At 46.1% G+C, this 9,587-nt stretch overlaps 1 non-coding gene across 1 annotated transcript; it reads right to left on the reverse strand.

Annotated features, from left to right (window-relative positions):
- Positions 1-9,310: 9,310 nt before the first annotated feature.
- Positions 9,311-9,385, reverse strand: Trnas-cga (transfer RNA serine (anticodon CGA)). The gene has a single exon. It is a non-coding gene; the product is annotated as a tRNA-Ser (tRNA).
- Between the last annotated feature and the right edge of the window lie 202 nt (positions 9,386-9,587).

The following is a 9,587-nucleotide window of genomic DNA, read 5'->3' on the forward strand; positions in this document are numbered from 1 at the left end:
CGGCCAACACCGCGGTTCCTGGTGTGTCCGCTGTGCCGTGCGTGTGATCATTGCTTGTACAGCCCTCTCGCAGTGTCCGGAGCAAGTATGGTGGGTCTGACACAGCGGTGTCAATGTGTTCTTTTTTCCATTTCCAGGAGTGTATATATATCAATAGGAAACCCCACCTGTGGCGAATTTCAGAATATATCACAAAGGCTTCGAGGGGTATATCGAAAAGGCTTCGAATGCTCCACAATGTTCCAGAACATTCCACAACATTCGAGAGTATTCTGAAACGTTCCACAATGATCTCGAATGTTCCCTGTTCCCGAACATTCTGGACTCTTCTCGAATGTTCCAGACCATTACCCCGAACTTTCCAGAGCATCCCGGATCATTGTGGAACATTCCGGAATGTTGTAAAATGATCTTGAATACCCTAAAATCTTTTAGAATGTTCTGAGATGTTCTAGAAAATTCAAGATGGTGAAACTTCACAGCCCTTACACCTCCAAAAGCACGCACTTTCTTTATGGAAGAGAGATAGAGGCCTACCACACCATACAATTCCCTTGATAGTACTGGGACTCATTTCTGAGTTTTAGCGGCACGCCCACTGTACATTAACTTTTATAACATACACATATCAAAAAACTTTTGCATCACCCCGGCTCCCAGAACTATTGAAGATAGACGTTGACTGTGGATATTCTATCACAGACACAGTCCCTTTGACTGTTCAGAGATGACACTAAACCTGCCGAGAGATGTAAACAACCATGCGTGAGCAGCACCTATTAGACGGAGGGAGTCCGACAGTCGATTAGTTCCAGTCATCCCACCAATAATGAGATACACGGTTCGTGTTGTCTGTAGTTCAGCCATGCATAGACGGTCAATACCGCGATTTGATTGAGTCCGCATTGTTACCTTGTGCCAGGAAGAGCTCTCAACAAGGGAAGTGTCCAGGCGTCGCGGAGTGAACCAAAGCGATGTTGTTCGGACCTGGAGGAGATACAGGGAGACAGTAACTGTCGATGACATGCCTCGCTCAGGCCGCTCAAGGGCCTGCAGTGGATGATCGCTATCTACGGATTATGGCTCTGAGGAACCCTAACAGCAACGCCACCATGTTGAATAATATTTTTCGTGCAGCCGCAGGACGTCGTGTTACGACTCAAACTGTGCGCAATAGGCTGCCTCACCCATGGCGAGGTCCATCTTTGCAAACACGACACTACGCAGCGCGGTACAGATGGGCCCAACAAACTGCCGAATGGACCGTTCAGGATTGGCATCACGTTCTCTTCACCGATGAGTGTCGCATATACCTTCAACCAGACAATTGTCAGAGACGTGTTTGGAGGCAGCCCGGTCAGGCTGGACGCCTCTGACACACTGTCCAGCGAGTGCAACAAGATGGAGGTTATCTGGTGTTTTGGGGTGGCATTATGTGGGGCCGACGTATGCCGCTGGTGGTCATGGAAGGCGCCGTAACGACTGTACGATACATGAATGCCGTCCTCCGACCGATAGTGCAACCATATCGGCAGCATATTGGCGAGGCATTTGTCTTCATGGACGACACGTGCGACCCCATCGTGCACATTTTGTGAATGACTTCCTTCAGGATAACGACGTCGCTCGATTAGATTGGCCAGCATGTTCTCCAGACATGAACCCTATCGAACACGCCTGGCATAATTGGCCGTTTATGGACGACGTGACCCACCAACCACTCTGAGGGATCTACACAGAATCGCCGTTGAGGAGTGGGACAATCTGGACCAACAGTGGCTTGATGGACTTGTGGACTGTATGTCACGACGAACACAGGCATGCATCAATGCAAGAGGACGTGCTACTGTGTATTAGAGGAACCGGAGTGTACAGCAATCTGGACTACCCTCTCTGAAGGTCTCGCTGTATGGTGGTACAACATGCAGTGTGTGGTTTCCATGAGCAATAAAATGGGTAGAAATGATGTTAATGTTGACCTCTATTGCAATTTTCTGTATAGGTTCCGGAACTCTTGAAACGAAGGTGATGCGAAACTTTTTTTGATGTGTGTATGTTGATTACGGCTATCAATTTTCTCCTTTGCAAGACCCCAGCCCAGTTCTATCGGATTCATGGTAGATGGTAGGGATACAGCAGAGCGGAACCGTTTCTTTGCAAAATCTTGTCAAAGCACGAAGAGGAGAAAATTAGTGCATCTTAATTAATGCAAAACTTCGGCCCTCGTTTTCTCTACGTATTTTTAATTTCTTGTGTCCATATTTACAGGACAGTTCGAAGTTTTCGTCTTGTATTCATACCGGAAAAGTTAACAAACTAACTAAACTCCATATTCAAAACAATGAAACATTGCCCGGCACCGTTGGTTGACAATACTCTTGGCACTTTGTCACTTTGTGCAGTGTGAATGAATGGTTCATCTAAAGAAACCACTGCCAATTTTAATCCTGTTGCCTGATTTATTTTGTAAAAAGTCTAATATACTGCGCGGTTTTGGCTAGTATGTTCTCTAGTCACATATAATGATTCGTTCGTGTTCCTACCTTGCACGCACTGATTTGCTTAACGTTTGCTTGTCAACATTTCCTTAAGCTCCATCGCCTAATCTGTCAGCACTATCTTCTCCCATCATATCTGTCTTCACCTCCCCTCCCTCTTCCCTCTTCCTACATCCTCCTTCCCCGCTAATGGCAAAGGTCACGAGTTCGAGTCTCGGTTCAGCACACAGTTTTAATCTGCCAGGAAGTTTCATATCAGTGCACACTCCGCTGCAGAGTGAAAATCTCATTATGGAAGGTAAGAGAGATTTGGGTGCGTACAGAGGCAGCGCCATGGTCATATTTTCTAACTCAAAACCTGAATGTAACAATAAAGAAAATCGATAGTATTGGTAGGATGTACCCTGCGTTGTGCACTCTACAGTGGTTTGCGGATTATGCGTGCAGATGTAGACGTAGTCTAGTACGGGGCGCTGTAATATCAGAGGTAAAAGCGCAGTTCTCGGCCCGGTACTGGGGCTGTAAAATACTGTCCAGTGTTCCCGCTGCGCGAGCATCAGCAGCTAACTGAAAGTCTCATTTCGCGGCAGGTTGTAAGCCCTCTTCCCGGTGGACGCAGTAAGTCCTCAGGAATTAGCAGCGACGGGCCCGTGGGCGTTAATCCCCTGCGGGCGCGACGTGAGCCCGCCTTCCGTCGCCACTGTGGCAGGGGGCTCGGCCCACACGTCGTAATCACCCGAGCCGCTCGTCCGTGGCGATGGAGCGGCACCTCCAGCCGGCCGAACGGCGAGTGAATCCAGCGATTGCGCCTCACGAGGAGCCAAACCCAGGGCGAGTCTCAACTGCTGCGGTTCTTTCAGAGTTAGTGCCATCCCAACTACTAATAGAGGGCAATAAATTATGTCTGTTAATTAATTCAGGTTTCCAACTGGTCACTTTTAAACAGCCTGGCAGAAATACACTGAGGTGACAAGACTCGACAAGACGCTGGAAGTCCCCTACAGAAACGCTGACCCATGTTGGCGTCCATGACTGCGTAAGTGTTTCCGGTGCAGGATTTGTGCACGTCCTGTCCTCTCGATTATGTCTCAGAAATGTTACATGGGACCAGTGCTGAGCGATCTGGCCGGCCGAATCATTCACTCGAACTGTCCTGCTTGTTCCTCAAACCAGTCGAGAACAGTTGTGGCCCAGTGACATGACATCGTTGTTTGGGAAAACGAATTACACGAATGGCTGAAAACGATCTCCTGGTAACCGAACGTAGCTATTTCCAGTCAATAATCGGTTCATTTGGACCAGGGGATCCAGACCATTCATGTAAACACAACTCACATCATTGCAGAACCACCACCAGCTTGCTCAGTGTCTTGCTGAGAACTTGGATTCATGGCTTCGTGGTGTTGTGCCACACTAGAACCCTACTATCAACTCTTACCAACTAAAATCTGGATTCATCGAACCGGCCCGCGGTTTTCCAGTTGCCTAGTTTACAACCTATATGGTCAGGAGCCCAAGAGAGGTGCTGAAGGAGATGTCTTATTGTTAGCAAAGGCACCCGAGTCGGTCGTCTGCTTCCATAGCCCATTAACGCCATATTTCGCCATACTGTCCAAACGAATACGATCGTCGTACGCTCCACACTGATTTCTGCGGTCATTTCACGCAGAGTGGGTAGTCTGTTAGCACCAACTACTCTACGCAAACGCCGCTGGCCTCCCTCGTTAAGTGAAGGTCGTCACCGATCGCGTTGTCCGTGGTGAGGGGTAATGCCTTAAATGTCTCATGCTGCTGGCTCCATCTACCATTCCGCATTCGAAATTTATTAATTGCCGTCGTGCGGCAATAATCATGTCAGAAGCTTTTCAGGTGACACACTGCAGTACAAATGGCAGCTCCGCCAATGCACTCCCCTTTTATACCTTGAGTACGCAGTACTACCGCCATCTGTGTATGGGCATATCACTATCCCATGACTTTTGTCACTTCAGTGTATGTCTGATGATGAAATGATCAGCAATGCCTGTTTTGTTGGACTACACTACCTGACCAAACGTATCTGAACACTCCTCTCTAACGCGGAATTGCCCACTAGATATTCCGAGCGGCGGATCCGCCAGTATAAAACGAGATGAGGACTATTTTCCTGTCAGTAGAGAATCAGTAACAGCAGAATTGATTGGCCGGGAGAGTTGAATGACTTCGGACGTGGAGTAGTCACTGGGGATCACCTGTGTAAAAAATCCATCAGGGACATTTCAGCACTTGTAGAGATGCGCAAGTAGACTGTTGGTAATGTGCTTGTGAAGTGGAAAAGCGATGGAACTAGCGCAGCTAAACTAAGCCCAATCAGACCCCATGTATCAAGGGACAGTGAACGTAGAGTACTGCAGGGGGTGGTTGTAAAATATCACAGGAAATGAGCAGAAGGAATCATCCACGAAATCCAGAGTGCAACCCACAGTTCAGCTAGCAAAACGATTCTGATTCTGTATACATAGTTAAAACAAATGGGTTATTGTGGAGGAGCAGTTCCTCATAAGCCCCACAGTTCTGTAGTCAATAGATGACACTTGAAGAGGTGTGAACAGCAATGTGGAAACGGGTGATTTGTAGTGATGAATCACGGTGTAACCTGTGGCAATCCAATGGAAGAGTTTCGGCTTGGCAAATTCCTGCAGAACGTTACCTGCTACCATGTGTAGCGTGAACAGTGAAGTTTGGAGGAGCTGGTGATACGGTACGGAAGTGTTTTTCATGGTCCCTTCATTTGAGGCGATGGTCTGTAGACAATAATATTCCTGGAATGTGCTGGCCTGCCCAGAGTTCCTACCTGAACCAAATGGAACAGCTGTAGGGTGAGTTAGAATGTCGGCTTCACTTCAGATCCCAGCGTCCAAAATCAGTACCTTCTCTGGTTTCGGCTCCTTCACAGCTATTCAGACGTCGCATTGAAGTGTCCCCAGTAGAGCTAAAGCCTTCATGAAAGAGAATTAGGGACACCCCATATTAATGTTCCTTAATAAGTCTCCAGTCAATTTTGACCATACACTGTACCTGATTTCCAACGACACACTCAGCCACGTGCTTTTGTTCCGTCAACAGCACTGGCCCCCTGTTAACTGAGGATGTACATGAATGGGACAGGACACGCTTTCGAATCACTCGCACGAAAATCAATTAGTCAAAAGCAGTCTTAATCGCATTTATTATTATTATTATTATACCACCAACCGGTTTCAAGTAGGGGTCATGTTCTGGGCGTTTACACCATTGGTCGACTGCTGGTGGTGTCACTCCCGTCTACACATCGGCAGGAAACTATATAGCATGTTATGTAGACAGGAGTGACACCACCAGCAGTCGACCAATGGTGTAAACGCCCAGAACATGACCCCTACGTTATGTTAAAACCGGTTGGCGGTATTATAACAATAATAAATGCGATTAAGACTTTTTGAATAATTGATTAATCATATTAATCGCTGCTTCTTCTCCACAACCATGTTGTCCATAAAACTCGCATGAAACTCTGGTAAGGTACCAGCGTAACGTACGTAAATGTGGGTCACTTCTACTGTAACACTAATTCTATGTCGTCAGTCTACTACTTGTTTGATGCCGCCCACCACAAATTCCATTCCTGTGTCAACCTTGTCATCTCAGAGTAACATTTGCATCCTATGTCCTCAATTAGTCGTATGTATTACAATCTATGTCTTCCATTACAGTTTACACCCTGTGCAGCTCCCTCTAGTACTACGTAATATATTCCCTGATGTCTTAACAGATGTTCTATCATCCTGTCCTTTCTCCTTGTCAGTGTTTTCCGTATATTACTTGCTGCAGAGAAGATCCTTATCCATCATCGTGTCAACCAAAGTAATTTTAAACGTCCTTCTGTAGCACCATATCTCAAATGCTTAGATTCTTTTCCAGTTTTCCAACAGTGAGTGATTCACTGTCATACAGTGTTCTGCTCCATAATTATACTCTCGGAAATTCTTCCTGAATTTAAGGCCGATGTTTGATACTAGTAGATTTGAGCCTCTGTAGGCAGTGTGCCTAGGAATACACGATGTTTCTTGGCCGGTAATTCAGACCAGCACTGGAGAACGCCACAAACAGTTTCCACCATTTTGTGGAGTTTCTGTTGTTGTTACGCATGAGGTTGTGTCTTGTGCAGCAATTTAAATATTTCGCATTTCACGTATTTAAGTGTTGTATAATACATTAAAGCTAGTTGAAATATGTTGTTAATTCTTCAAGTTGGAAAGTAAAATTATGTATATTTTTAAAATATTTATGTAATATGTGGAAAGTTAAGCCATACTTCATCGGTAGCGCATCATCTTATAGCTTGAAACAGAAGAAGGTCTTTTTCATGGCGCATGTGATACTTGCAAATGAAGTGGCTTCACAATATTACTTGTTTTGAAAACGGAAACTTGTGTTGTTTCTCAATAGCTTCTACTACAAAACGTATTTAACTTTTAAATTGTTTTTGATAAACTTCTGGTTCATGTGACGTGCCGAGAGCTAAAAGGGCCTAAAGCATGCCGTGATCGAGTTTGAGATTTTACCATGTGTGCATGCGCTTGATGTATACAGATCTTAAGATGAATCACGTTTATCTGCATACGTAGGCCCAAACTCTATGTATGAACATTCGTAAAAAGCTGTCTCACCGATTTTTCAGACATAATTTTTACATGGGGCCAACAATCAAAGAATAATTTTGTTTCTCTGCGCTGCTCAATTATAATATTTGGTTAGGAACATAATTCAGTGTCTACGTCATGTACGTAGTGATCGGAATTATATCAGCAGTTTTATCTGAACTCCAAGGCACAGAATGTGCTTATTGAAAGTGATGAGCCGGCCGTGGTGGCCGAGCGCTTCTAGGCGCTACAGTCTGGAACCGCGCGACAGCTACGGTCGCAGGTCCGAATCCTGCCTCGGGCATGGATGTGTTTGATGTCCTTAGGTTAGTTAGGTTATAGTAGTTCTAAGTCTAGGGGACTGATGACCTCAGATGTTAAGTTTGATAGTGCTCAGAGCCATTTAAACCATTTGATTTGAAAGTGATGATGACTAGGACGACGGCCTACTGCCAGGTACTCCATATCAGCGACCTGAGTAGTTATTAGACATCGTGAGAGAGCAGAATGGGACACTCCGCAGAACTCACGGACTTTGTACGTGGCCAGGTGATTGGGTGTCACTTGTGTGACACGTCTGTTCGCGAGATTTCCACACTCCTAAACATCCCTAGGTCCACTGCGTCCGATGCGATAGTGAACTGGACACGTGAGGGGACACGTACAGCACAAAAGCGTACAGGCCGACCTCTTCTGTTGACTGACAGAGACCACCCACAGATGAAGAGGGTCGTAATATGTAATAGGCAGGCATCTATTCAAACCATCACACAGGAATTCCAAACTCCCTACTATGACAGATAGGCGGGAGGTGAGAAAACTTGGATTTCATGGTCGAGCGGCTGGTCATAAGCCACACATCACGCCGGTAAATGCTAAACGACGCCTGGCTTGCTGTAAGGAGCGTAAACATTGGACGATTGAACAGTGGAAAAACTTTGTGTGGAGTGACGCGTCACGGTACACAATGCGACGATCCAATGGCATGGTGTGGGTATAGCGAATGCCCGGTGAACGTCATCTGCCAGCGTGTGTTGTGCCAACAGTAAAATTCGGAGGCGGTGGTATGGTGTGGTCGTGTTTTTCATGGTGAGGGCTTGCTCCCATTGTTGTTTTGCGTGGCTCAATCACAGCACAGGCCTACATTGATTTTTTTAAGCACCTTCTTGGTTCCACTGTTGAAGAGCAATTGGGGAATGGCGATTGCATCTGTGGCGGAGTCCATTACATCCCTGTAGTGGACTGACCTGAATCCTGTAGAACACCTTTGGGATGTTTAGGAGCGCCGACTCCGCACCAGGCCTCAACGACCGACATCGAAACCTCTCCTCAGTGCATCACTCCGTGAAGAATGGGCTGTCATTCCACAAGAAATCTCCCAGCACCTGAACGAACGCAGGCGTGCGGGAGTGAAATGTCATCTAAGCTAATGGTGGGCCAACACCATATTGAATTCCAGAATTATCGATGGAGGGCGCTACTAACTTGTAAATCATTTTCAGCCAGGTTTCCGCGTGTTTTTGATCACATAGTACATTTTCCCGGCCAGTTTTATTTCGGGCATCCTGTGCTTAGGTTGGCGTCTGTACGCATCAGGCGACGTACAGCGCGAGTAAGTTTCCTGGAAGTATGACAGTTACTTTAAAAGTTGTATTACGACCTTGTCGCCACGAGAGTCAGATCTTCAGTAAGACTTGATTACGCACATTAAAGTTTATTTCGTTCACATTACTAACGCCTTTAGTAAAGCATCAACGTAGCATTGTAAATGTCATCACGTCTAATACGCTACAGATTTTAACACATGACTCATAATAGTTGTGTTAACGAAAACCTCAGCATGTAACAGAACACATATGTCCTAAGTTTTGCGCAAAAAAATGAGTTTCAACATCGTTACGAATTAACAAGAAGACATACCCCACCCTTCTTTGACTTATCAAGCCTATGTGAAGAGTCACCGCCACTAAATCGGTGCTAGCTCTGGACTTTACTTTGTCTTCCAGGATATGGAGAGAGAATCCTTGTCAGGTGGCACCTTCTGCTCATACGACAATCACAGGACTGCCATCCTCCACTTGTCGACTGTTTTCTTTTACCGTTTTCAAATATTTGCTTATATTCTGAAACTTCCTGGCAGATTAAAACTGTGTGCCGGACCGAGACTCGAACTCGGGACCTTTGCCTTTCGCGGGCAAGTGCTCTACCAACTGAGCTATCCAAGCACGACTCACGCCCCCTCCTCACAGCTTTACTTCTGCCAGTACCTCGTCTACTACCTTCCAACCTTTGCAGAAGCTCTCCTGCGAACCTTGCAGAGCTAGCACTCCTGAAAGAAAGGATATTGAGGGGACATGGCTTAGCCACAGCCTGGGGGATGTTTCTAGAATGAAATTTTCACTCTACAGCGGAGTGTGCGCTGATATGA

The sequence above is a fragment of the Schistocerca cancellata genome, chromosome 6, assembly GCF_023864275.1.
Source record: "Schistocerca cancellata isolate TAMUIC-IGC-003103 chromosome 6, iqSchCanc2.1, whole genome shotgun sequence".
In the NCBI taxonomy this organism is placed as follows: Eukaryota; Metazoa; Arthropoda; class Insecta; order Orthoptera; family Acrididae; genus Schistocerca; species Schistocerca cancellata.